Source organism: Balaenoptera acutorostrata, chromosome 20 (assembly GCF_949987535.1).
Source record: "Balaenoptera acutorostrata chromosome 20, mBalAcu1.1, whole genome shotgun sequence".
Lineage (NCBI taxonomy): Eukaryota > Metazoa > Chordata > Mammalia > Artiodactyla > Balaenopteridae > Balaenoptera > Balaenoptera acutorostrata.
The window spans coordinates 21262738-21270655 of NC_080083.1; the positions used below are offsets into that span (position 1 = coordinate 21262738).

Consider the following 7918-nt stretch of genomic DNA (forward strand, 5'->3'; position numbering starts at 1 on the left):
GGGCTTGAACATGTGTCCCCTGCATTGGCATGTGGATTCTTAACCACTGCACCACCAGGGAAGCCCAAGAGTAGAGTGTTTTTGAATAAGAAAACTCAAAATCATAAATATATCCATTTTCACTAAGTTAATCTATAAATTCAATGTCATCCCAATAAAAATACTGACACAAATTTTTCCAAAGCATCGAAGTTTTTTTAAAGTTCATTGAAAAATAAAAAGCAAGATTATCTAGGAAAAATCTAAAAAGGAAAAAGCTGAGGGTAATTAGCATGGCCAAGTATTAAAACATATTGTAAAGCTACAATAATTAAAACAACATGGTTCTGCTGTGTGGCAGGTCAATGGGATGGACTAGAATGTCCAAAAATAAATTCAAATATGTCTGGGAATATTACATATATCAAAGGTGGCATTCAACTTAGTTGGAAAAAAAGATGGATTATTCAATAAATGATGTTGAATGACTTGGGTACCTATCTGAAAAAAATTAAGCTTGGGCCATACATCACAGTTGACACCAAAATAAATTCCAAATGGATGCAATACTTAAATGTAAAACTATGAAATCATGGAAGTACATGGAGAAAAAGTAGGACATTTATTTTTTTATAATCTCAGCATAGGGAAGGCCTAAATATGGCCCTCAATCAGAGACCAGGAAAGAAAATAATGATTTCTTTAAAACAAAAGTATCTTTATAGCAAAAACACTATAAAAGGATCAAGAAATGAAAAACACACTTTGAATATATTTGCAAGAAAAATCGAAGAGAATAGTTAACTCCTTTTTTTAATGAATTTATTATTTATTTTTATTTATTTATTTTTGGCTGCATTGGGTCTTCGTTGCTGCGCGCGGGCTTTCTCTAGTTGTGGCAAGCTGGGGCTACTCTTCGTTGTGGTGTGCGGGCTTCTCATTGGGGTGGCTTCTCTTGTTGCAGAGCACGGGCTCTAGGCGCGTGGGCTTCAGTAGTTGTGGCATGTGGCCTCAGCAGTTGTGGCTCACAGGCTCTAGAGTGCAGGCTCAGCAGTTGTAGTGCACGGGCTTAGTTGCTCCGCGGCATGTGGGAATCTTCCCAGACCAGGGCTCGAACCTGTGTCCCTGGCATTGGCAGGCAGATTCTTAACCACTGTGCCACCAGGGAAGTCCCAAAGACAATAGTTAACTCCTAATTGTAAAAAAAAAAGTTTCTACAAATCTAAGAGAAAAAAAAAAAAACATTCCCAAAGAAAAATGGCCAAAGATGTGAACAGGCAGAAGAACACAGAAAAGGAATTTAAAATAGTTCCTAAATTTATGGAAACTTTGGTCATGATATAGAATCATCAGTTAAAAACTACAACAAGATATCACTCTTTTTCACTTATTAGATTGACAGAATCATTAAGTTCAAACTTAATTGTTTTACCATTTGGTAGGGAAAAAGCACTTTTGTATATTGTCATAAAGTAGTACAACTTCTATCCACAACAATCTGGCAGTAGCTATCAAAATTTTAAATGCACATATCCCTTTACCTAGCAATTCCTCTTTTAGGAATTTATTCTACATATATGGTTAAACATGTTTGAAATGACTTCTGTGCAGGTAACTGAATTTCACTTTATATCTAATAGCAGAAGACTACAAAATAGTAAATATCCACCCAAAAGGGTTGAATAACTTAATGACATATCAACATATTGTAATACTATGAAGCCATAAAAGAATAGAGCTCTCTATACATATTGATGTGGGACCATTTTATTTATTTATTTATTTATTTATTTATTTACATCTTTATTGGAGTATAATTGCTTTACAATGGTGTGTTACTTTCTGCTTCATGATAAAGTGAATCAGTTATATATATACATATGTTCCCATATCTCTTCCCTCTTGCATCTCCCTCCCTCCCACCCTCCCTATCCCACCCATCTAGGTGGTCAGAAAGCACGGACTTAATCTCCCTGTGCTATGCTGCTGCTTCCCACTAGCTATCTATTTTACGTTTGGTAGCGTATATATGTCCATGCCACTCTCTCACTTTGTCACAGCTTACCCTTCCCCATCCCTGTGTCCTCAAGTCCATTCTCTAGTAGGTCTGTGTCTTTATTCCTGTCTTTCCCCTAGGTTCTTCATGACCTTTTTTTTTTTTTTCCTTAGGTTCCATATATATGTGTTAGCATACGGTATTTGTTTTTCTCTTTCTGACTTACTTCACTCTGTATGACAGACTCTAGGTCCATCCACCTCACTACAAATAACTCAATTTCGTTTCTTTTTATGGCTGAGTAATATTCCATTGTATATATGTGCCACATCTTCTTTATCCATTCATCTGTTGATGGACACTTAGGTTGCTTCCACGTCCTGGCTATTGTAAATAGAGCTGCAATGAACATTTTGGTACATGACTCTTTTTGACCTATGGTTTCTCAGGCTATATGCCCAGTAGTGGGATTGCTGGGTCGTATGATAGTTCCATTTTTAGTTTTTTAAGGAACATCCATACTGTTCTCCATAGTGGCTGTATCAATTTACATTCCCACCAACAGTGCAAGAGGGTTCCCTTTTCTCCACACCCTCTCCAGCATTTATTGTTTCTAGATTTTTTGATGATGGCCATTCTGACTGGTGTGAGATGATACCTCATTGTAGTTTTGATTTGCATTTCTCTAATGATTAATGATGTTGAGCGTTCTTTCATGTGTCTGTTGGCAATCTGTATATCTTCTTTGGAGAAATGTCTATTTAGGTCTTCTGCCCATTTTTGGAGTGGGTTGTTTGTTTTTTTGATATTGAACTGCATGAGCTGCTTGTAAATCTTGGAGATTAATCCTTTGTCAGTTGCTTCATTTGCAAATATTTTCTCCCATTCTGAGGGTTGTCTTTTCGTCTTGTTTATGGTTTCCTTTGCTGTGCAAAAGCTTTTAAGTTTCATTAGGTCTCATTTGTTTTTTGTTTTTACTTCCATTTCTCTAGGTGCTGGGTCAAAAAGGATCTTGCTGTGATTTATGTCATAGAGTGTTCTGCCTATGTTTTCCTCTAAGAGTTTGATAGTGTCTGGCCTTACATTTAGGTCTTTAATCCATTTTGAGTTTATTTTTGTGTATGGTGTTAGGGAGTGTTCTAATTTCATACTTTTACAGGTACCTATCCAGTTTTCCCAGCACCACTTATTGAAGAGGCTGTCTTTTCTCCACTGTATATTCTTGCCTCCTTTATCAAAGATAAGGTGACCATATGTGCATGGGTTTATCTCTGGGCTTTCTATCCTGTTCCATTGATCTATATTTCTGTTTTTGTGCCAGTACCGTACTGTCTTGATTACTGTAGCTTTGTAGTATAGGATGTGGGACCATCTTTAAGGTATATTGTATGGCAAACAAAGCAACATGCAGAAAAAAGTCTATCTTTTGCTTGTAGAATTGATATAAGGATGTGTTTGCAAATGCATTAAATATCTTTGGAAATATCCTAAAAAAAAAATTGCAGTAGCATTTGGCTCCAGGGAAGGGCAAATGAGTGTCAGGGGAACACAGATGTGAAAAAGACAGCTTTTACTTTTTATGACTTTTGCATTTTTTGTAATGTAATAATTTGGGGCATTTACTGATATGATTTTGTCATGTATGTATGTCTTTACCTGTTGATGTAACAGTTTTATGAATTACTTTCTTAGTTTTCTATCATCCTGTATCCTGGGATAAGTCCCTCATGATCAAAATGAATAATGATGCATGAGGAATGGGGAGGAGTAAAATTTGAAAATCACAGAAAGTAAAAAAAAAAAAAAAATATATATATATATACAATGACTCTTTGCCACCTAGGATTTATGTCTTAATATTTTTTCATATTTGTTTTAAGCTCTTTTTTAAATAAAAGAAATAACATACCTTAGAAAAATCTGAACTCCTCTTTCTTCTCTTCCCCACCTAATTTCTCTCCCTTCTCCCCAGCAGCAAAAACCATCATGACTTCGGTGGGTATCCTTTCAGGCTACCTGTTAATAGTTTATACACACAAACACACACACACACACACACACACACACACACACAGTGGCATCATCATCAGGAGTGGCATAGGATGAAGTAAAGTTGGAGGGCAATGCATTGGGGTGACTATGGCTTTTAGTTTCTATGGCAACAACAGTAATTACAAATATTGTGGAGTAAATTGCCTTTTTCTGATAGCTCTAAGAAGGATAGACAATGAAAAATTGAGATTGAGAGCAAAACTCTCCCACTGAGGAGATCCACGGAAAACCAAAAAGCCTTGGAGAAGTCACTCATCCCATATAATTTCAGGGCAGATAGGGTTGAGCACCATGCCAAGGGCCTGACCGGTAGGATTGTTGAGTTCAATGCCGATTAACTCTACAATCGCACCAAATCTCTTCCACTAAGGGAAGGGCACTGGTGTGGAAGGACATCTTGGTTGCTTCCAAGATTTGGCAGTTATGAATAAAGCTTCCATATAAACATCCGTGTGTAGGTCTTTCTGTGGACATAAGTTTTGAACCTCTTTGGGTAAAAACCAAGAAGTGAATTACAGCACTGTTCACTGCCCACTACAAAGAGGGAAGCTCCATGCTTGGTTGGTTTCTCTGAATTTCAGACATGCAGCTCTAATCTACTTTCTGGTAACCAGTAAGGCTGCCAGAGGACAGTACTCTGTAGCAGGTCCAAAGTGAGGATGCCCAGCCATTTTCACATGATGACCCAGCAGACCAAATGGGAATGGAAGGCTCTGTAGAAGACAGAGTTGTGAAGAAAGCCTCTAACAAGCCCCAATAACAACCCCCAAGGCTTTGGAGGAAGACCATGCTCTCTTCTGCCAGCAAGTGTTGTCCATGTGAAATCAGTATCTGGCTTCCCACAGGGCCCTATTGAGACTGCATGTCTGACCATGGGGCACCAAGTAACTGTGTGACCTGATGACCCGAGATCCCATCACATCCTAGGGGTCATGTGATCCACTAAATCACACAGTGAAGGTGCACAGTAGAATTTTCATCATAAAATAGAACTCATATGTATGAGACTGGGCACAAGCGGGTCTGCAAGACAAAAACATGCTATAAAAGCAGGCAGCTCAGACTCCCATGGTATCTCCATCCACTGTTTCACTGCCTTTCCCTCCACTCAACAGCACTGGACTCAACAAGAAGGGATGGTTGCTGCCCTCTGCCCCACTCAGGGGTAACCCTGCCAGACAATGCCAGAGGGAACTCCTCTAGGTCAGCAACAGTCTTTGGGCTGGAATGAGAGACCTTCAAGGACTAAGAATCTACAGGAATAAAAGTTTAACCCCATGACGTAAAGACTCCGGTCCAACTGAGATGGGCAGAACTTGGAGGAGTTGGTGGGAGAAGGAAGACTGCTATAATTACCAACCGAAGCCTGAGGTCAGCTCCAGAAGTGGGACAGCAGCAGTTAGGTTCTGTGCTAATTGATGTTTAGCACAAAAACATTGTTTCTTTGATGTTTCTTTCTCCCCTCTCCCCTGTGGCCTGATAAGATTGGGGATGGCTGACAGTTTTGGTTTCAGATGAACATCTGACTGAATTGACACCATGGGAGGGCAGCTTCATTTACGGTGTTGGGGACATTAACCCTTTACCCACAGGAAGGATAAGAGTAGATGAGAAGGTGTGTTGTGAACATCTTCCATTTGTCCCTCTGGGATCCATTCTCCATCCTGTTCTGGACCCGGGGAGGCTGACTGGATGACATTAATGGGCTCCCTTGCCAGCTAAATTCTGGTTGATTTGATCCATGGGAACAATGACTGAAAATTAGCAGGAGGGAGGAGAGTAAAGCGAGGCTTTTAAAAAAAAGACTGCCAAAAAAAAAAAAAAAAAGACTGCCCATTTTACAACCATATTATCACTTTTCGTGCTTTGCCATTCTTTGTACTCCTTTGTTCACAGATTCCAGTTTGCATCTGCCACGGGATTCCCAGCACCTAGAACAGCTAGTTTCACACACAGGCAGAGTTTCTTCTTAGACAGGGGGCCTTCCAATCAGTTATCCTTCAGAATATACAGCTGTGTTTCCATATTGGAAACACATGCTGGAGAGAGCATAAGATTCTGTACAATAGTTGTCTCAGCCATGCTTGGAGTGATCTCAAACATGACCTTCCTTCCCAAGTTCGAAAACCAGACGACACTGTTCAACCTGATGTGCTCATCCAGCCCCTCAGATGCCTTGTTGCTCTGGACTACACCCTTTGCTTCCTCATTTCTTTAAGGAGCTTCATCTGCTGTGATTATTAAAACACAAACCCCTTGCGGGGAGTGATCCTTTTTAAAAAAGAACTGGCATAGCTCTGCCACATGGGTCTCCTCATGTTCCAAATACAATTCACTCTAATCTCTAAAGTGCCATCCACACCCTGAGCCCAGGAAACCCCCAGAGAGTCAGGAGGGATGTTAGATGGAGAATTTCCTCTGATGTCCTGCACTGCTCTTTGCAGGTACTTGGCTTTTGGATCTCATTGCAAACCACTCTGGTGTATTCTCTTCCTGAATGCTAGGCTAAGAAGTGGGGAGGCCCCTGTAATCCAAGTGGTGCAAATTTACAGAAAGCAGTCCAAGAAAACCAAAAAAATATTCCTGGGCAATTCTTTGTCCTTTTAGTGATTTTTTTCCTCATAGTAGTCTCTGTTGTCAGTGTGGAAATTCTTAGCTTCATCAACCATGATATGTTGCATCTTTTCAAACTTAACTTTTTCATGAAGCCTTTTCTGAGCTATTGCCTGGTAGATGTTTGCTTGCTATTACAAATGTAAGACACAGCTCCTTTCGCCGTCTTTCCATGCTGCCATAACGGTGCGCATGAATGTCCTGGCTGATGCTCTCAACAGTATCAACAATGCTGAAAAGAGAGGCAGATGCCAGGTTCTTATTAGGCCGTGCTCTGAAGTCATCGTCAGGTTTCTAACTGTGACGATGAAGCATGGTTACTTTGGCGAATTTGAAATCACCAATGATCACAGGGATGGGAAGATTGTTGTGAACCTCACAGGCAGGCTAAATAAGTGTGGCGTGATCAGCCCCAGATTTGATGTGCGACTCAAAGATCTAGAAAAATGGCAGAATAAGCTGCTCCTGTCCCATCAGTTTGCTTTCATTGTACTGACAACCTCAGCTGGCATCATGGACCATAAGAAGCAAGACGAAAACACACAGGAGGGAAAATCCTTGGATTCTTTTTCTAGGGATGTAATGCATATGTGCAAATAAAATGCCTCAGAGGAAAAAAAATGTAAGACATAAATGCATGTTTTCCTAATGAAATAAAGCAAGCAGATAATTTTTTAAAATTCTTTTAAAATTGAAGTATAATTTACAATATTTTATTAGTTTCATGTGTTCAATATAGTAATTTAATTTTTTATAATTATACTCCATTTAAAGATATTACAAAATAATGCCTATATTTCTCGTGCTGTACAATATATCCTTGTTGCTTATTTATTTCATACATAGTAGTTTGTACATCTGAATCCCATACCCCTATCTTGCCCCTCCACCCTCCCTCTCCCCACTAGTAACCACTAGTTTGTTCTCTATACAGTAAGTCCCCTGCATACGAACCTTCAAGTTGTGAACTTTCAGAGATGCGAACATGTGTTCCATCAGTGTCAGGCATGAGTGAAATTGCAGCTTGCCCTCCGTCTCCTATTGCTGACGAACCTTCAGCTCTACCATCTCCCACCTCCTCTCCCTCCTCCAGTCAGTAACTCTTCTTGCCTGTTCACTTGATGACAGCCCCTGTATGCCAGCTGTTATACTGTACTACTGTACTTTTCAAGGTACTGTACTGTAAGGTTAAATTTTTTTTCTTTATTTTTTGTGTTTGTTTTTTTCTGTATTATTTGTGTGAAAAGTATTATAAACCTATTACAGTACAGTACTATA

At 39.5% G+C, this 7918-nt stretch overlaps 1 pseudogene; it reads left to right on the forward strand.

Moving 5' to 3' along the window:
* The first annotated feature begins 6832 nt into the window (after positions 1–6832).
* Positions 6833–7215, forward strand: LOC103014702 (40S ribosomal protein S15a-like; annotated as a pseudogene).
* The last annotated feature ends 703 nt before the right edge of the window (positions 7216–7918 follow it).